The 21688-nt window shown below is 40.7% G+C and overlaps 1 protein-coding gene across 2 annotated transcripts in view; it reads right to left on the bottom strand.

Annotated features, from left to right (window-relative positions):
- Window positions 1-21688, bottom strand: part of SMARCA1 (SNF2 related chromatin remodeling ATPase 1) — a 734807-nt gene that overhangs the window by 239761 nt on the left and 473358 nt on the right. For both annotated transcript variants that reach the window (XR_015723364.1, XR_006777961.2), the window contains one exon: window positions 237-312. The gene's annotated coding sequence lies outside the window, so the exon portion shown is untranslated. The remainder of the gene's footprint in view (window positions 1-236; window positions 313-21688) is intronic.

Below are 21688 nucleotides of genomic sequence, written 5' to 3'. Positions count from 1 at the left end.
ATTTATGCTCAAACTGAGTGGAACCAGTAGACCAGCTACTTTTAGTGTATAGACATGTCACAGACTGGTGTCAAGAGCTGTGAGCCAGAGAGTAAAGTCTGGAACTGGAAGACTAGGTCAGGTTGCAGCAACTTGCCAGTTAGCAAATACAACCAGGGTCAAACCCAGCAAGTTCTAGATTAGCAGTCAAGGGCAAGATTCAAGTCTATAGTTAGAGGCTGAGACCAAGGTCTTACCTGGGTAGAAAGAGTATAGGAGTTTCTTGACCAACCCAACATGGAGGACGATGATTGAACCAATGAAACTTGAAACCTGTGAGGATACAATTATAGTAATTTTCAAAAAGTGTTATCCATATCACTCTTCATCCATATGAATTCTTTCAAGGAAACCCATTATTTCTAATAAAATAGAAAAACTTGTTGGCATACTGCATAGGGAGTACATCCAAGACAGCCTAGGTTCAAATGCCAGCTCTACTGCTAACCTCACCTACATGACCTTGGACAAGTTTCTTCACTTCTCCAGGCCTCTGTTTTTTTGCCACCTGTACAATGGGGGTAATAACAGTATCTACCTCAGAGCACTACTGTGGTGATTAAATGAGTAAACACACAGGAAACTTGTTAAATAGTACCTAGTAAATGCTCAATAAAAATTACCACATTATCGTAGTAGATGAATACTGAGTGGCTCTGATTGATCAGGGGGTAGGTATGAGCATCCCAGAGCCCACCTCCTTACTTGGCACACTGAGAATTATTGTTCCAGTACAATTTTCTACGCAGTCCAAGATTCTCTTCTGCAGCATCTGACCTCTTCTGAAAGTGTTAACTTTCAGTGATGAGACCTCATTATCTTAAAAATGTGATACCAGTCCTAATCATTCCAAACATCAAAACTTTCTCTTATTTTGACTCAAAATCTACTACCCAGTGGTGTGTGAGCTACCAATGATCCAAGAGACAACAGAATGTAACAGAAAGCAGTTGCCCTTTAGTCAGCTACACCTAGAATCTTATCTCTGCAACTTCTTAGCTGCGTAACCTTAGGGAAGTCACTTAACCTCTCTGAGCCTCTGTTGCCTCATTTGGAAAATGGGGATAACATCATCTAAGGCACAGGCTTGCTGCTATGGTTGGAATTGTGTCTCCCCCCAAAATTCATAGGTTGAAGCCCTAGCCTCCAATGCGACTATATGTGGAGATAGGGTCTTCAGGAGGTAATTAAGGTTAAATGAGGTCATAAGGGTGGAATCTTAATCTAATAGAACTGTGACTTTGTAAGGAGAGCAGGGGAGAAATCTCTCTCTCTCTCTCTGCTCCCCACCTTTCAATGAGCACACACTGAGGAAAGGCTATGTGAGCATACAGCAAGAATGTAGCCATCTGCAATTCAAGAAGAGAGTTCTCCCCAGGAAATGAATCAACCAGCACCTTGATTCTTGGACTTCCCAGCCTCCGGAACTGTGAGAAAATAAAATTCTGCTGTTTAAGCCACCCAGTTATAGCAGTCCTAGCTGACTAATACAGTTGCTATGAGGATTAAATGAAGTAATACGTGTAAAGTGCCAAGCACAAAAGCAGCACTCAAATCGTGAAATTATTTTTATTCTTAGTTCCTAGTTCGGCCCTGAACAGCTATGGAGGGCAAATCAAATTGTTCTTCTATATGAAATTGGTCAGATAATTAAAGACAGATGGCATGGAGAACCTACCACAGCATATGCCAGACATATACAGTGTTTGCCTCTTAATTTCAACTCATTATATGTTCCTGTCTCCATGACTACACTATAAGCTCCCTGAGGGCAGGGACCATGTTTTAGTCCTTTCTGTAGTTCGGTTGCCTAGAATATAGTGCATGCTAGGTGCAAACATCAGGTTAATGAATGAACAAACCAACAACAATGCCTATTAGTGGGCATTTGAAAGCCTCCTGGCCACAGAGACTTTGCTCCTCACACACAGAAGCCCGAAGATCATCCGTACTTATGTGGAGCTCTTCAGGTAACAGCAAGCTTGCCACACCTTAGGCACAGAGGACACTCTGGCACTGAGCAGTAAACGTCCAGCCACAATTGCCAGGGTCCTTAGGCAACTGAACTTATGAGCTTCCTACACAAATACCCCACGTTTGCAACTTTTCTCACTTATTGGGAGACTAACATGCTCCTACTCAGAACATTTCTTTTGTCAAAAGAGGCAATTCCAAATGACGGAAAAGAACCATGTTAGTTTAATGTTAACTTTGCTAGGCAGATCTTGTCATAGTTATCATCTTAATCCATTACTTTGAGTAAAATGACTGCAGCTGTTTTTCACAACTGCCTTAGAGCTGATGGGCAATGTATTAGGAATAATTGTACTAAATGATTTTCTAAATCTTTTGGAAGAACAGGAGTCAACTGGGACACTTATTATTCATGTGCATGTGAGTGTGCTTGTGTCTGTGTAGTTAATCTATTCTTTGTGCAAAGTAAAGTCAGGTTTAGAACAGTAGCTAATGAAGTTTTGGTCAACTAGGCTTAGTAATATAATGCAAATCTTTTAGTAGTAGAATGTGGTACTATAAAGCAGACATTTCAAAACACTTCAGAAAAATTGTCCTAGAACACATGTGGCAGAAGGAAAGGAAAGGGGGACAGAGAGAAGGAACAAGAGAAAGAGCAAGAGTGCATTAGAATGGCAACAGAATGGTTTGGTGAGAAAAACAATCCAGTGCCTAGAAGAGACAGGACATAGGATCTGGACACAAATTGTTTTCTCCAGCAGTAAAGAGTGGATTTTCCCAGAGCCATTCAAATTCTTCTACCCAGTCCCCCATGTGATCTATGACAAATGTGGGGGAAGGATAATAATAATAACAACAGCAACATCTAGCATTTACCAAATGCTTGATGTAGGCCAAGCATTTTATAGCTTGTTTAATCCTCACAATATTCTTGTGAGAGAGCTATTACCATCCCCAAGTTATAGACAGGGAAACGGAGTCTTAGAGGGGTTATGTGAAGGGCCCAAGGTCAAATAGTGTAGGAGCACAGTCCTGATTTGAACCTGTATTGGGCAAACAAAAGAGAAGCACTGCATCATATTACGTCTCACCTCATCTACTGATCTGGCTGAGGCCAACTATAATTCTCGTCTGTCTTCCTCCAATCCTGTCAGTGATTTTACAACTCTGATCAGGTCCTTTCTTTTTTTGCCATTAAAAAGATGCAGCTTCTTCAGCATGGAATCTGTTTTCATAAGGTTGGGCCCATCCTTTTGCCATTTCCATTAAGTGTGTGGCTGTGTGGGCGTGGGTAGGTGAGTGTTATTTTGTTGTTTGTGAGATAAAGGAAGTGGAGAAGTGAGGGAAGATTGGGGGTGAAGCAAGATTGTTCAGAGGTAAGATTGGACACATAGCTTTGTGGCTGGATGCTATGCTGCACTTCTTTTTCTGTTAGACAACCTTCAACTTACAGACCCCGAAAGACTCTAAGGCTTGCAACAGGGAAAAGTGGAGACCGAAATGGCCTGGGAGTACCTGCTGCCTCTGCTCTCGCTGGGAGTCTGGGATTCAGGGCGAAATCTGAGGCCTCTTGGAGCCCTCTCAGGTAAGAGCCTCCCTTTGCAAAAGAGCTTGCTCCACTGAAGGGCACTGGCTCCTCCTGCAGGCCTGTCCTAGGAATGACCTCTGTTTTTGGCTTGACCTGTTTGTTCTTCCCATTTGGGATGAAAGATCTACCCCAGGCAGTCACCCTCGCCCTCCCACATTTGTCCTGGAGAAGGGGAGGGAAGAAGAAAGAAGAGGAAAGGGCCCTCCCCCCTTCTGCTCTTGGCCAATTACTCCCAGCTTAAGCAGCAACCCTGTTGGAGGGAGGTTTGATAAACTATTCATTACACTCCTAAATAATGCATTTCCCTTTGAAAGCAAGCAGCTTACAGGAGCTGTAAGGTTTTCTTAAGTTGACACCTTTTGAGAGATGAAAAATAAAGCAAAAGCCCCCTTTTAGAGAAACCATAGTTGCTTTATATTCCATTTCCTGCATCTCTCTCTTCCAATGTTCCCCAGGATACTCTGCTCTGTCCCATTCCTTGTGATTGGTCTCCTATTGTTTTCTCTACTTTTTGATATTCAAACAACTCTACTTTGTAGGATCCCCTATGCAGATCCTCTTAGCATTATCCCCTTCTCCCTTGGTCCCATAGGCTTCCAGTGTATAACAACCCAAAAGCCTTTGGATTGAGGATATGGGAGCAAGAGGTGGCCTTTGTCGGGGTGGATAAGGTTGGTTGTGTCAAAGGAGTTGTATCCAGAGCATTTCAAGGAGTTCAGGATCTCCCCTTCGTTCTGACTTTGGCTTCTCTGGCACAGTTCCACTACTTGTCATTCTGCAAACATCTCTCTCCTTCCTTGAGTTTTAGTGAAACCTCCACAAAGCTCTCCTCTGGACCAGCTAGGGGCAAACACATTGTACAAGGCCTTTCTTCCTCTATCCTCAGCCACCCACACACCCTTGAGACCTGTTTTATATACAGGAAGCAGCCACAAGGGAATGTGAGGGTGGGAGATTACAGGCTGAGAATAATTATCTTCTCTGGTATTGACACTGCCTCCTCCTGCTGACCTTACAGCTTTGGAGCTCTGCCTGTGCCCGCAACAGTGGCACCCTTCCCCATCTGTCATACTCCAGAGGAGACCGAGCAGAGCAGTTCTGCACAGAAACCCCCTCCCCCCACGCCCATACTGACCTTTACCCAGTATCTTTCTCTTTTTTCCTACCTGCAAATCTTATAGAAAACACATCAGATTTGGAGCCAGAGTTAAGAAAAGGATCTGGGGGAAATTTAAAAGGATCCACGCCTCCAAATAGTGTGGCCTTCAAATTCATTGTACTTCAACAAAATATAACACAGGAAAACAGATAAAATTAGGCATTTCACTTATTTAACAAACAGAAATCCTCATTGATCAGGGTGAGCAGGCAAGCAGCTTGAGTTACAGCTCCCTTTAAGCAAATATAATAAGGAAATCCAGGTTTCTGAAATGTTTTCCTCTCAGAGCCAGATGCTCTATTTTATTTCAAAAATGTTATTATGTGTTGACATTTGTCAGCAATGTTTCTGTTTTTAAAGACCTAGATTGCTTTAATAAGAAAAGTTGATTGATAGAAATTTCATAAAGCTAAAGATCTAAAAGCACTTAATGGTATAGAGTGTAGTGAGGTAGTTCAGGACATATGTGTGTGTGTGTGAGAGAGAGAGAGAGACAGAGAAGGAGAGAGAGACAGAGAGAGACAAGATCGGGGAAGAGAAAAATACTTACCTATGAGAATCAATATGCACATATTAAGAGATAGATTTTGATACCAAACTGCCTGGAATCAAAATTTGACTGTTAGTTACCAACTGTGAAATATTGGACAACTCATTCAACCCATCCTTTCCTCAGTTTCCTCATCTATAACGTGAGGATACTAATCACGGGATCAGACTATTCTTATTAACACAAGAGGTTTTGTGAGAATTAAATGATTTAATATATGTAAAGTGCTTCCACATGGAAAGAGCTACATTTAAGTGTGATTATGATGATCACATTGTAGAGATTACAAAACTAGAAATTTTTAATGGAAATTAAATGTTTAAAAAAATACTTTATTCCAGGGCACCTGGGTGGCTCAGTCGGTTAAGCATCTGCCTTTGGCTCACTCAGGTCATGATTTCAGGTTTCCTGCTCAGTGGGGAGTCTGCCTCTCCCCCAGCTCATGCTCTCTTTCACTCTCTCTCATTCTCAAATAAATAAAAATTTTTAAAAAACCACTATTCCCGTATGTCTCTTGACAGACCATGGATCTAGATCATGTATAAGCAAACTACACCCCATGGGCCAAATTTGGCCTGCTGCCAATTTTTGTATGGCTTATAAGCTAAGAATTGTTTTTATATTTTAAAATGGGGGGAGAAATCATAAGAAAAATAATATTTTGTGACATGTGAAAATTATATGAAATTCAAATTTCAAGTCCATAAATAAAATGTTACTGGAACACAGCCATGCTCAGGCATTTATGTGCTGTCTATGGCTGCTTTCCTGCTAGAGTGGCAGAGCTGACTGTACAGCCCAGAAAGCCTACAATATTTATTAGCTGGACCTTAACAGAAAACAGTTTGCCAAATTCTGTCTAGGTCACGTTTCTCAGTGTCAGAATCACCACCTGCATCATGTGACAGAATTGGAGATTTCCAGGCTCTGCCCTAAATGTACTGAATATGTAATAGAGCGTAATAATACCCATTCTTTTCCCTAAATCCCTTTAAGAACTCCAGCTCCATCTAGGCCTAGGCTTTAAACAGTGTCTAAATTCTAATGACACCCAAATTTTGATCTCTAGCCTAGAATCCCCCCTTAAGTTCCAGACCCATATATCCGAGAGCCTGTTTTACATTTCCACATGGAAAACTAACTGATGTCTTTGACTTTAGCATATCTAAAACTGAACTTTTGACTGTCCACCTAATATGCTCTGCCAAACTTTTCCACCCAATCTCTCCCATTTCAGTTAATGGCACTAGCAGTTACTTAGGCCAAAAACCTAGGGATATTTCTTGATTACTCTTCCCTTGATCTCCCATGTTTCATCAATCAGAAGTCCTGTTGGTTCTGCCTCCAACCTATAAAGGATCTAATCGCTTCCAACCATGTCCGCTATCACGACCCTAGTCCAAGACATTGTCACAGCTTATCTGGATTACTCCAGTTGCCCTCTAACTATTCTGTCTGCTTCCACCTCTTAAAGTTTAATATTCAAAAAGATAAATTCGTGATTCAAATAAACACATGTCAAAGATGTGGGTGAATTCATTAATTTTTGTAGGAACCAGTAAGATTTTTAAATCTGATCCAGAGACCATTTGAGAAGCTAAATACTTATAAATAATGTTGGGATATTATTTATGGGTTAGATACAAAACTAGTTAATATCCAACAAGGCCACAACTATAATTTGGGGTTATATTTTACAATGGAAATGGCAAAAAATTATTTGCCTCTCTACTGGGCAACAATCTACAAGTTAAAGGACTTGCCTCAAAGGACTGTACAATAGCCTATATGACAGAAAGTCAAGCCCCACACTGCAGTGAAAGGTGGTTCAGTAACCTATTTTACCTATTTCCCAATTTTGGTTAATTTTTCTGACACACCCTTGTCCTTCTCTGTATAGACTAGTATTCCCCACAACAGCCCAAATGGTCATTTTAAGGCATAAGCGGAGTGATAAAATTAAAATACATACTCCTTACTATAGCCTACATTGTGCTATGTGATTTGACCCCTGACTGGCTTTCTGACCTCAAATCTTACCGCCCCCTCACTCAGGCACTATGTTTTGGCTATACTGACCATACCTTCAGTTTCTAGAACAAAACAGACTCATTCCCACCCCAGGGCCTATGCAATTACTCTTGTACCTGAAGCTGTCTTTGCCCATAACTTGCCTTGGTTGTCTCCTTCTCATCGTGCAGGACTCAGCTTAACTATTACCTCAGAAGACCTAAGTTACCTACCTCTTCTTTCACTCTGTTAGTCTTTCACATTGCCCTTTTATTTCCATCATATCAGTCATCACTGTTTATTTTTGTTTGTTTGCCTATATGTTTATTTATGTCTCTCCCTACCATTAAAATGTAAGTGGCATGAAAAGATGGGACACAGTCCTGGTCACAGATATGTTCCCAACAACCAGCATAGTAATTAGCACGGTAGGTACTTGATAAATATTTGTTCAATTCAATGATCTAGAAAGAATTCTGAGTTCTAGCCTTGTGTCTGTCACTAACTGGTAACTCTGGCTTAGGGCAAATCGTTTCCTCTCCCTTGAACCTCAGCTTTACCATCCAGAAGATGATGGTGTGGAATCAAATTATCTGAGAAGTACTTGCCAGCTTTATAATGCAATTAATGCTTTTATAAATTGATATATATTGCAGCCACTTTACAAAAGCAGCAGAGAATAGAGTAGGAGGCATCATCATCATCATCATCACCACCACCACCACCACCACCATCTACCACACAATAAGCATTTATTCAGGTGGGCTTTCTGCCAAGCTCTATGCTAAATGTTGAGGATATAACAATTGATTAAAAGAAAAAAAGCCATATCCTTTCCTCATGGCGATGGTAATCTAATTTAGTTAGGGAAATACTTTATATAGGTGCAAAGCAAAGTAACAATATAAAAGTACCATGCTAGAGAGAGTTAAGATGGCGGAGGAGTAGGAGACACCGTTTTCAGCCGGTCCTCCAAGTCGAGCTGGATAGGTACCAGACCAGCCTAAACAACCACGGAACCAGCCTGAGACGCAGGAAGACGCATCTGGATCTCTACAAATGAACATCTCCAGCGCTGAGTATTGAGGTACCAAGAGGGCAGCTGTAAACCATGCACAGATATTGGAAGATAAACGGAAGGGGGAGGGAGCCGCCACGTTTGGGCGCCGGGAAGCGGCAGCCACCTGCACAGGGGAGCGGGCGGACTCAGGGACGGCACCCGCGAGAGAGCGGACTGAGACCGGTGAGCCGTGAACGCGCGCCACCAGGCTTCTCACGAAACTCCGGAATCACGGTGTGCTCACTGGGCATAGACTGAGACCGGAGACCCGGGAGCGCGCGGGGCTGCTGGCGGCATTAGAAACACAAAGGTCAGAGACGCGCCGGCCCTGGAAGTGAGGGCTGGGACGCCGGGTGTGGGGCGCACATCCCAGGATGCTGTAGGGTTGAACAGCACCAACAGAAACAGAGTTAAAGTGGCCAGAACATTAGTAGAGAACGGGCCGCAATCCTTCTGTTCCGTGACAGAGGCTGAAATTCGGCCGCTGCTGCTCTGACTCTCAGAAGAGGCACAGCAAACAGCCAGGGAAAGGCGCCAGAGAACAAAAGCCTGGAATTACCGGCTCAGGGAGTGCCCATCCCCATCCCCCCTCGCAGGGGACGCCGAGACTCTACCCAAACAGGGTTGCCTGAGTATCGGCGAGGCAGGCCCCTCCCCCAGAAGGCAGGCTGAAAAATCAAGAAGCCCACAACCCGGGCGCCTGGGTGGCGCAGTCATTGAGCGCCTGCCTTCCGCTTAGGGCGTGATCCCGGTTCGGCTTAGGGCGTGATCCCGGCTTTCCGGAAAGGAGTCCCTCATCGGGCTCCTCCTCTGGGAGCCTCCTTCTTCCTCTCCCACTCCCCTGCTTCTGTTCCCTCTCTCGCTGGTTGGCTGCCACATAAATAAATAAATAAAATCTTTAAAGAAGAAGCACACATCCCTAAGATCCCTATAAAACAAGGGGCACGGCCTGGGACCCAGTCAATAATTTGGGCTCTGGAAACCCCGCAACCTCTCTTCATCAGAATGACAAGAAGGAGAAGCCCCCCCCCAGCAAAGAAAAGACAGGGAGTCTGTGGCCTCTGCCACAGAAATAATGGATATGGATGTAACCAAATTATCAGAAATGGAATTCAGAGTAACGATAGTCAAAATGATGAGTAGAATTGAAAAAACTATTAACGAAAAGGTTACTGAGAATATAGAATCCCTAAGGACAGAAATGAGAGCGAATCTGACAGAAATTAAAAATTCTATGAGCCAAATGCAGGCAAAACTAGAGGCTCTGACGGCCAGGGTCTCAGAAGCAGAGGAACGGGTTAGTGAATTGGAGGATGGGTTAATAGAGGAAAAAATGAAAATAGAAGATGGTCTTAAAAAAATCCACGCCCACGAATGTAGGTTACGGGAGATTACTGACTCAATGAAACGATCCAATGTCAGAATCATCGGCATCCCCGAGGGGGTGGAGAAAAACAGAGGTCTAGAAGAGATATTTGAACAAATTGTAGCTGAAAACTTCCCTAATCTAGCGAGGGAAACAAACATTCGTGTCCAAGAGGCAGAGAGGACCCCTCCCAAGCTCAACCATGACAAACCTACGCCACGTCACGTCATAGTGCAATTCGCAAATATTAGATGCAAGGATACAGTATTGAAAGCGGCCAGGGCAAAGAAATTTCTCACGTACCAAGGCAAAGGCATCAGAATTACGTCAGACCTGTCTACACAGACCTGGAATGAGAGAAAGGGTTGGGGGAGCATATTTAAAGCTCTTTCAGAGAAAAACATGCAGCCAAGGATCCTTTATCCAGCAAGGCTGTCATTCAGAATTGATGGAGAAATAAAGACATTTCAGAATCGCCAGTCACTAACCAATTTTGTAACCACGAAACCAGCCCTACAGGAGATATTACAGGGGGTTCTATAAAAGTAAAAAGGCCCCAAGAGTGATACAGAACAGAAAGTCACAGCCAATACAAACAAAGACTTTACTGGCAACATGGCAACATTAAAATCATATCTCTCAGTAATCAGTCTTAATGTAAATGGTTTGAACCATCCCATAAAGTGCCACAGGGTTGCAGATTGGATAAAAAGAAATGACTCATCCATTTGCTGTCTACAAGAGACTCATTTCAAACCCAAAGATGCATTCAGACTGAGAGTAAGGGGATGGAGTACCATCTTTCACGCAAATGGACCTCAAAAGAAAGCTGGGGTAGCAATTCTCATATCAGATAAACTGGATTTTAAACTACAGACTATAGTTAGAGACGCAGAAGGGCACTATATTATTCTTAAAGGAAGTATTCAACAAGTGGATATGACAATTAAAAATATCTATGTCCCCACCAGGGGAGCAGCAAGATACACAAGCCAACTCTTAACCAGAATAAAGAGACATATAAATAAAAATACATTAATAGTAGGGGACCTCAACACTCCACTCTCAGAAATAGACAGAACACCCTGGCAAAAACTAAGCAAAGAATCAAAGGCTTTGAATGCCATACTCGACGAGTTGGACCTCATAGATATATATAGAACACTACACCCCAGAACCAAAGAATACTCATTCTGTTCTAATGCCCATGGAACATTCTCAAGAATAGACCATGTTCTGGGACACAAAACAGGTCTCAACCGATACCAAAAGATTGAAATTATCCCCTGCATATTCTCAGACCACAACGCTCTGAAATTGGAACTCAACCACAAGGAAAAATTTGGAAGAAACTCAAACACTTGGAGACTAAGAACCATCCTGCTCAGGAATGACTCGATAAACCAGGAAATCAAAAATCAAATTAAACAATTTATGGAGACCAATGAGAATGAAAATACAACAGTCCAAAACCTATGGGATACTGCAAAGGCAGTCCTAAGGGGGAAATACATAGCCATCCAAACCTCACTCAAAAGAATAGAAAAATCTAAAATGCAGTTTTTATATTCTCACCTCAAGAAGCTGGAACAGCAACAGAGGGACAGGCCTAATCCACGCACGAGGAAGCAGTTGACCAAAATTAGAGCTGAAATCAATCAAGCAGAAACCAGAAGTACAGTAGAGCAGATCAACAGGACTAGAAGCTGGTTCTTGGAGAGAATCAATAAAATTGACAGACCACTGGCAAGACTTATCCAAAAGAAAAGAGAAAGGACCCAGATTATTAAAATTATGAATGAAAAAGGAGAGGTCATGACGAGCACCATTGAAATTGGAAGGATTATTAGAAATTTTTATCAACAGCTATATGCCAATAAACTAAGCAATCTGGAAGAGATGGAATCCTTCCTGGAAACCTATAAACTACCAAGATTGAAACCGGAAGAAATTGATTCCTTAAACAGGCCAATTAATTATGAAGAAATTGAGTCAGTGATAAACAACCTTCCAAATAACAAAACTTCAGGCCCGGACGGTTTTCCTGGGGAATTCTACCAAACATTCAAAGAAGAAATAATACCTATTCTCCTAAAGCTATTTCAAAAAATAGAAACAGAAGGAAAGCTACCAAACTCATTCTATGAGGCCAATATTACCTTGATCCCCAAACCAGGCAAAAACCCCATCAAAAAGGAGAATTACAGACCGATTTCCCTAATGAATATGGATGCCAAAATCCTCAAAAAGATACTTGCTAATAGAATCCAACAGTACATTAAAAGGATTATCCATCACGATCAAGTGGGATTCATACCTGGGATGCAAGCGTGGTTCAATATTCGCAAATCAATCAGCGTGATACATCATATCAACAAGAAAAGACTCAGGAACCATATGATCCTCTCAATCGATGCCGAAAAAGCATTTGACAAAATACAGCATCCTTTCCTGATTAAAACCCTTCAGAGTGTAGGAATAGAAGGTACATTTCTCAATCTCATAAAAGCCATCTATGAAAAGCCTACTGCAAATATTATTCTCCATGGGGAAAAGCTGGAAGCCTTTCCCTTAAGATCAGGAACTCGACAAGGATGCCCACTCTCGCCACTATTATTCAACATAGTACTAGAAGTCCTTGCAACAGCAATCAGACGACAAAAAGGGATCAAAGGTATTCAAATTGGCAAAGAAGAAGTCAAAATGTCTCTCTTTGCAGATGACATGATACTCTATATGGAAAACCCAAAAGAAGCCACTCCCAAACTATTAGAAGTTATAGAGCAATTCAGTAACGTGGCGGGATACAAAATAAATGCTCAGAAATCAGTTGCATTTCTATACACGAATAACGAGACCGAAGAAAGAGAAATTAGGGAATCCATCCCATTTACAATAGCACCAAAAACCATACGTTACCTTGGAATTAACTTAACCAGAGACATAAAGGACCTATATTCTAGAAACTATAAATCACTTTTGAAAGACATTGAGGAAGACATAAAAAGATGGAAAGATATTCCATGCTCATGGATCAGAAGAATTAACATAGTTAAAATGTCCATGCTACCCAGAGCAATCTATACTTTCAATGCTATCCCGATCAAAATACCAAGGACATTTTTCAAAGAACTGGAACAAACAGTCCTTAAATTTGTATGGAAACAGAAAAGGCCCCGAATCTCCAAGGAACTGTTGAAAAGGAAAAACAAAGCTGGGGGCATCACAATGCCGGATTTCGAGCTGTACTACAAAGCTGTGATCACAAAGACAGCATGGTACTGGCACAAAAACAGACACATAGACCAATGGAACAGAATAGAGAGCCCAGAAATGGACCCTCAGCTCTTTGGGCAACTAATATTTGATAAAGCAGGAAAAAACATCCGGTGGGAAAAAGACAGTCTCTTCAAAAAATGGTGCGGGGAAAATTGGACAGCTATATGCAAGAGAATGAAACTTGACCACTATCTTACACCATACACAAAAATAAACTCCAAATGGATGAAAGACCTCGATGTGAGACAGGAATCCATCAAAATTCTAGAGGAGAACATAGGCAACAACCTCTACGACATCGGCCAAAGCAACCTTTTTCATGACACATCCCCAAAGGCAAGAGAAACAAAAGATAAAATGAATTTATGGGACTTCATCAAGATTAAAAGTTTCTGCACATCCAAGGAAACAGTCAGAAAAACTATGAGGCAGCCCACGGAATGGGAGAATATATTTGCAAATGACACTACAGATAAAGGACTGGTATCCAAGATCTACAAAGAACTTCTCAAACTCAATACATGAGAAACAAATAAACAAATCAAAAAATGGGCAGAAGATATGAACAGATACTTTTCCAATGAAGACATACAAATGGCTAACAGACACATGAAAAAATGTTCAAAATCATTAGCCATCAAGGAAATTCAAATCAAAACCACACTGAGATACCACCTTATGCCAGTTAGAATGGCAAAAATTGACAAGGCAAGAAACAACAATTGTTGGAGAGGATGTGGAGAAAGGGGATCCCTCCTACATTGTTGGTGGGAATGCAAGTTGGTACAGCCACTCTGGCAAACAGTGTGGAGGTCCCTTAAAAAGTTAAAAATTGAGCTACCCTATGATCCAGCCATTGCACTACTGGGTATTTACCCCAAAGATACAGACGTAGTGAAGAGAAGGGCCATATGCACCCCAATGTTCATAGCAGCAATGTCCACAATAGCTAAATTGTGGAAGGAGCCGAGATGCCCTTCAACAGATGACTGGATTAAGAAGTTGTGGTCCATATATACAATGGAATATTACTCAGCTATCAGAAAGAACGAGTTCTCAACATTTGCTACAACATGGACGGCACTGGAGGAGATAATGCTAAGTGAAATAAGTCAAGCAGAGAAAGACAACTATCATATGATTTCTCTCATCTATGGAACATAAGAACTAGGATGATCGGTAGGGGAAGAAAGGGATAAAGAAAGGGGGGGTAATCAGAAGGGGGAATGAAACATGAGAGACTATGGACTATGAGAAACAAACTGAGGACTTCAGAGGGGAGGGGGGTGGGGGAATGGGATAGACTGGTGATGGGTAGTAAGGAGGGCACGTATTGCATGGTGCACTGGGTGTTAGACGCAACTAATGAATCATCGAGCCTTACATCAGAAACCGGGGATGTACTGTATGGTGACTAACATAATATAATAAAAAAATCATTAAAAAAATAAATAAAATAAATAAATAAAAGTACCATGCTAATTGTTAAATGGATTGTAATCATAGTAATGATAAATAATAATTTTGATAGCAGGTAAAATTTATTGAGAACTTACTACATACCAGGCATTATTCTAAAAATATCTGATATATCAAGTTATGTAAGACTCACAACAAACTTATGACAAAAGCACTGTTTTTTAAAGCCCTAGGAAATAGGTTCTACTTTGACTCACAGACAGTAAAGGCTAATGGATGCAGAAGATCTCACTGAGGACTGAGTACAGGCAGTCTTGAAAAAAAACAGAAGCTGAGCTGAGCCTCAAGTGAAGAATGGGATTTAGACAATTGAAGAGGAGGAAAGCTGTCATTCCAAGAAAAAAGAACTACCTGAGGCAACACATTGAAAAGGAAATGAATTTTAGCAGTTTCAGGGCATAAGGAGTTAAGTGATTTCACCAGAGTAGAATTGCCTGGTAAAACAGTTAAGAGACAAGTTTGGAAAGGAAGGTGGCAAATGAATTGTGGAGGGCTTTGAATGCCATGCTAAGGAGTGTGGCCCAATTCCTGCAGATACTGGCGATTCACTGACATTTTTTGAGGTAGAGTTTCATTTTCAAATAACCATCTAAGATTAATGTGGCAATTAAGAGACTATCACTAAAATCCAGGTGTGAAGTGGTAAAGGTCTGTATTAATGTGACTACAATAGGAGAGAGAGAAATTGGAGCTAAAAAAGAAATTAGAGGAAAAATTAACTGTAATTGGTGACTGGCTTGATGTTAGACAAGATGGATATGACAAAGATGACATCAGTTTTCCAGTTTGGGATATTTTAGACAGAAATAAAAAAACAAAGTATTGAGGAGTGGGAGACAAAAATGAAAAGTTATAGAAAAACTTTAGGCGCATTTATAAATAACTGAACTATCACCCTGAGAAGACTACAGTAATGTAAATGTCAAGTTAACTCTGGCTTAAATTCAACAGAATAAAGAAAATAGTGACTGCATTATTAGGTGCTTCTGAGACATTAAGTGACAACTTTGCGGTAACCATTTAGAAAGGCATAAACCCCTACTTGGTGAAGGGTTCATATTTTCTGCTTAGCTGGAAATTGTGAACAGCTATCTAAACCTAAGCAGAGCACATTGGTAGATGAGGATGCTCTACTAATACATGAGATGGTAGATACCTTCCACTTGCCCCCTAGATCTACTCTACAGCCCTCATCATGCTCTCTACCTTCTGATATGGGCCTTGTCAATGGCTTCTTTCCCTCTTGCTTCAGGATGGATTTGGCCCATGTGATCTACTGTAGATTAGAAGAAAAAAAGAAAATAAGTTCTGGGTTTCTCCCTGCAAGGTTTCTCTGGCCTGGCTGCACCCCTAATCCAAAGGTCACTACTCCTCTCCAGATAATTTCCTTTACACAACTTTCCCCTTCCACGTCCTGCTAACTGTTCCCTCCTTCATTCCATTGGTCTAGGTGTGGTAATGTCTTCACTCCTACCATCCTTGGGTTATTAGACAATCCCTTACAGTCTCTCTACACCTACACCTCTATAAAAAAAACCCTTCATAAACAAATCTTCCATGAATTATGCTAATTTTCCATCTTATTTCCATCGGAACTTTACCTAAAGAGTAGCCCCAAGAAATAGACTTTTAAAATGAGATTCTGAGATTGGTTTGGTTGTATTGAAGAAGACCAGGATAACCACCCTGTTGAGGGAAAACGGGAATAAGTAATCCATGACATGCAGTGGCATTATAAACATTTGAATTGCCTCCTATTATAGAATGGAATGAAGTGCAGGTAGAGGGAAGGTCTTGGAAGATCAAATAGCCATACCAATTAGTCCATGAGGACTTGGACAACATTTCCTTATCAAGGCATTACAAGAAACATTGGTGAGGGAGAGTACCATCAACCTCGAAAAGTTCTGTGGTATCTGTCTTCTTATAGGTTATAGATGATGTAGGAGATGCTATCATAGAATTGTGTCTCCCATTCTCAGTGGGAATAATGGCATCCCGAAGTGCTAATGGCAGGGTGGTGTCATTTACCAATCAGTGATATAGTAAGGGCAATTTATATAAGACCAAAGGACAAAGTGGTAATCAGAGTGTTCACCTGCTGGGATCTGTGGTAATGGTGAATTGATCAGGGAAATCTGAAAATGAAAAAACATGAAGCATACCAACATGGAGCTTGGCATATATAGGCAGAAAAAAAAAAACTTGGTCTACTAAGCAGAAACCTAACTCAGCTCACTGTAGTGGCAATTCATGGCCTCTCATACAATTCCCGCACTTAAGTCCATTCATAGACCTGAAGCCCTTGAGGCCACAGGAGTAAACTAAATCTTCTCTAAGCTTTTCTCAGAAGTACCTGTGGCCATATACTAGGAAAAAAGAATACCTGGGGGCACATGGGTGGCTCAGTCAGTTAAATGACCAACTCTTGGTTTTGGCTCAGGTCATGATGTCATGGGTCATGAGATTGAGCCCCTGAAAGATATAAGGATGGTGATATCTGCCACAACCCCACTAAACTTGCCTGTTTGGCTGGTGTAAAGGCTTAGGTAGGTCTTAGTGAATAACAGTAAATAGCAAAAATTTAATCACACAGTGATGCCAATCACAACTGCTGTTCCAGATATGGTGTTTTTACTAAATAAAATAAATATTCCCTGGCACCCTGGCACCTGGTATACAGCTATTGACCTGGAAAAAATGCTTTCTTCTCCATCTCAATTAATATGGAAAATTATAAGCATTTAGAATCTACATGGTAGGGGTAATAGTATATCTTCACTGCACTCCAGGGTTGTGTCAATTCTCCTGCTGTCTGTCATAATATAGTCCAGAGGCCCTTTCACATCCTGCTGCTTCATTACATAATACATAAGGCCAATGATCTAATGAGCAGGAAGTAGCAAGAATCCTATATGCCTATGTAAGAAATATGTATGCCAGAGGGTAGAAGATAAATTCTGCAAAATTTCAGGGGCTTACCACACTGGTGATGTTTTTAGAAGGTTTGGTGGTCTGGGATAAGTCTGGATATCTTTTCTACCGTAGGAGACAAGTTGCTATACCTTGTAACGCCCACCCTGAAGAAAGAAGCACAATGCTTGGCAGGTCTCTTTGGATTTCAGAAGCAAATATATTCTACTTTTGGGTTTGCAGTTCCAAAACATTTACCAAATAACCCATAAGACTATACTCTGACTTCTGGTTAGGTTTGGCCAATGGAGAGCCCAGAAAGGTGATTGGAAGGAGGGAGGGAAGAAGGTGAGGTGAGGTTATTTATTTCTCTGGCTTCCTCCCTGCAAAGTTGCCTTGGTCTCACTCTAACTCTAGACAGATATAACTGCCCCCCTCATATCAGCCTACTATAATGTGTCCATCCTTCTAGTTGCCTATAACTGCTCCTTCCACTTACCCTTTCAACTTAGAACTGCTCCCTCCACTTACCTTTTCAACTTAGAAATAGTATCAGCTCCCTTTGATATTATTATGTTACCTTTGTGGGTCCTTTATTCCTACAGCTCTGTAAATAGTCCAGTTATGAATAGACCCTCTTTAAATTATCTTAATCTGAATATACCATGTGTTTCCTATTAGCACATATTGACCAATATATTGGGAAGTGGATTTTACATACGTGCTATGTAGACCATATAGTCTCGGTCTCATGGATAAGAGCTTGGGTTCCATAGTCACACTAATCAATGTTCAAATCACAGGTCCACCATTTACTAACCTGTATGACTTCGGGCATTGTTTTTTACCTCTGAGCCTCTGTTTCATCTGCAAAATGGAAGTAATACTAGTATTTACCTCAGAGAATTGTTGTGAGGATTAAATAAGACAATATATGTAAAGTACCTGACACAGTGCCCAGCATGACATAAATTTTCAATAATAATCTGAGTTATTTTTCTCATTCTTTTTATAGCCCACAACATTCATAGAGGAGGGAAATACGGTTTAAAAATTCATTAATTAGGGTCCTATTTACAGTTTTATTGTTAACTCTAATTGCTTATTTGAAATAGTCTCCTGACTTCATTAAAGTAATTATTGCCTGTCAGTAAATGATGGGTTTAAATTTCTGCACATATGCTAGAATTTCACACATCTTGCGCGCACAGCAGGAATCCAGTCTTAGTCAACACTTTCTTGCTCTGACATCTGCACTCAATGCATAGGGTCTTACTTAAGCAAAGACATAATTATCCTTCAAAATAAAAGTATAAACAGGATTGTGTATCTCAGATTTGTTAACTTGCTCCCTTATAGTGAGCATTCTAGTTAATATTATTTGTATTGGACTGTCAGCATTACAGCAAGTCATGGTGCAAAATAAGGAACTAAAAGTCTTAGAAACTGAGGCAGGGCTGGGGGTGAAGGGAAAGATCCAGGCACAAGAGCTTGTCAGCCCTGGAAAATTACCCAAAAGCTTGAGTTCAGGACAAAGTTTAGAGTCAGGAGCAAAGGGCTCAAGTCTTAGAAGCCTTAGAAGGATCACGCAAGGAAGAGTATGAAAATATATAAAAATATATAATATATATATATAATACTTATATAAAATATATTTAAAAATATATAAGTACAAAAATTCATAACAGGTAGTGAGTTAGGCAGGGACATTGGACATAGAAAATGAAAATAAGACAGAGGTCCAAAGTCCAAAATCTAAGCAAACATCCTGAACCAAGACATTTGTAGGAAAAGGCAAGAGTTCAAGAATCCAGACAAGCAACTGGGGAAAGCAACATGGAGTGCTAACAACAAAACTTTTAGTAACTAAAGACAAGTCCTCCTATCTAATCAGGGAGCTTGTCCTATGCTGCCTTCTCTGGGAATGGCCACCCTCAAGCTCACAAATGAAAGAATATTAACAGTTGCAGGGAATTGGAGGGAAGAATGAAGTTAAAATGAGAGAGGTAAATATATCCCAGTATACATACATAAAATGTACAAGTATAAAAAGTTCATGTTATAAGTCTTCAGTCCTACCCATAAGCCCAACAGTTTTGTTGCTTGTCTGTTTTCATTTTCCACATTATATTATTCATAGACTGGAATGCTCTAAGTCTGATAAAATCAGATGACTTCCTCACCACCAATAAAGGGAAGAGAGAAATATATGCAGTGTGTTTATGAGACTGCAAAGGGAAATTCTGAACATGTCTATAAATCTAGGGGTAAGATTCCATTCAAGATAGAGAAAAACAGAAATAGTTGCAGATGACAGAAAACAGCAACAAAAGACAATAGAAAATGAAACAAAGAAGAGGTTATGTTGTAACCACCCAGCTCAACACTCTATCCCAGGAAGACCTGGGTTATGGGGGTAGAAAGGGGTGAGAAGAAATTAAAAGAGGTAGCCAAATCCTAAAACAAGATTTCATAATCTTAAAAGGTGCCAATTGGCTTTCTTTTTTAAATATTTATTTATTTATTTATTTATTTATTTATTTATTTATTTGAGAGAGAGAGAATACACAAGCAGGAGGGACAGAGGGAGAGGGAGAGAGAATCTCAAGCAGACTCCATGACAAGAATGGAGCCCAATTCAGGGCTCAATCTCATGGCCCTGAGATCACATCCTGAGCCAAAACCAAGAATCTGATGCTTAACTGACTGTACCACCCAGGCACCCCAAAAGGGTACCAGTTGGTTTTCTGAAAATTCCAGTGAAATTGCCCAACCAAAAGTGGAGTTCTATTATCCAAATCGCAAATGAATTTTACTTTTTTCTCAAAGATAAAGGCTTCTCCAAATACACTTAATTAGCTAATTATGTGCACCTAAATGTTTGACAAAAATAAACAATGTACTTATATTTGTCTATGAATAATACTGATATAGTTTACATTACATATGATTTTCAAAATAAATTTGCCCTTGAATATATAATTCCGTTGTGTAAACTTGGATAGCCAAGGGTTAACTGGTGACTTAGTTTGTGTTCCCCCAAAAGCTAACCCTGAGACAAGAATGTGATACAAGTGGTGTATTTGGAGGATGATCCCAGGAAACACTAGAAGGAAAATAGAAAAGTGCTGCAGGGAAGAGAAGGAAGCTGATATACAGTGATTACTGAGCAGATCACCACTGTGGATAACTGAAGCTCAAAATCCCCTGAGGGAACCTCTCCAAGATAGTGTATAACATGCCTCCGAGTTATCCCAACTGAAGGGGAGAGAGTTGGGGTATTTATCTAACAGTTCCTACCAGTTCTTGATTGAGGGCTGACTTCACTGTTTGAGAGAGATGTGTTAACTCCCCAGCACGACAAAAAAGTATACAGACAAGTGCACGGTGCTTGTAGTTCAAAGCTGTCATATGTGTGTAGACAGAAATGATGAGTGCCCAGGATAGAGGAGTGGGGCTCATCAATCAGAATGGCTGTAACATACACACAACTTCCTCCAGGTACCTGAAGGATGAAGGAATAAATTAAATGTCATTTTAAAGCATCGTCCAACTGTATAATTCTTTGATCGTATAAGGAAGATATCTAAGATTATTATGATTACTGTAATATACAAATACACATTGGTATAGACTGAATTTTTGTGTCCCCTCCCCAAAATTCTTGTGTTGAAACCTGACCCCCAAGGGGATAGTATTAGTAGGTGGGGCATTTGAGAGGTGATTAGGTTATAAGTGTGGAACCCTTGTGAATGGGGCTAGTGCTCTCATAAAAGACACCCCAGAGAGTTCCTTCACCCTTTCTGCCATGTGAAGCTACAGCAAGAAAACGGCCATCTATGAAGCAGGAAGAGAGCTCTTACCAGATACTAAACCTTACAGCACCTTGATCTTGGACTTTCCAGCCTCCAGAACTATGAAAAACATTTCTTGTTTAAGCCACTCTGTCCATGATATTTTTGTTAAGCAGCCCAAAGGGACTAAGACACACATATACACCCAAGTTGATGATACGACTTGGGATTAATGTAAGTTTCAAGAAGGTAAGAAACATGAATGTCTTTTTCACTATCATAACCCCTTGTTCATCTGTGCCCAGTACTCCATCTGACACATAGATGGCTTTTTGATCAATCAATAGTTGCTGAACAAACGAACAAGTAGAGAATCATAATCAAAAGTATTCAATGCAGTTGATGTTTACACTACTTTGGTTGACTAGTCATCTACACTGTTTTGTTTATTTGAAGAGAAGCCTCTTTTCTAGCAAA

The sequence above is a fragment of the Ursus americanus genome, chromosome X (assembly GCF_024610735.1).
Source record: "Ursus americanus isolate L20-20 chromosome X, mUrsAme1.1.p, whole genome shotgun sequence".
In the NCBI taxonomy this organism is placed as follows: Eukaryota; Metazoa; Chordata; class Mammalia; order Carnivora; family Ursidae; genus Ursus; species Ursus americanus.
Note: the sequence above shows the minus strand (reverse complement) of the source record. Positions and strands in the feature narration are given on the sequence as shown.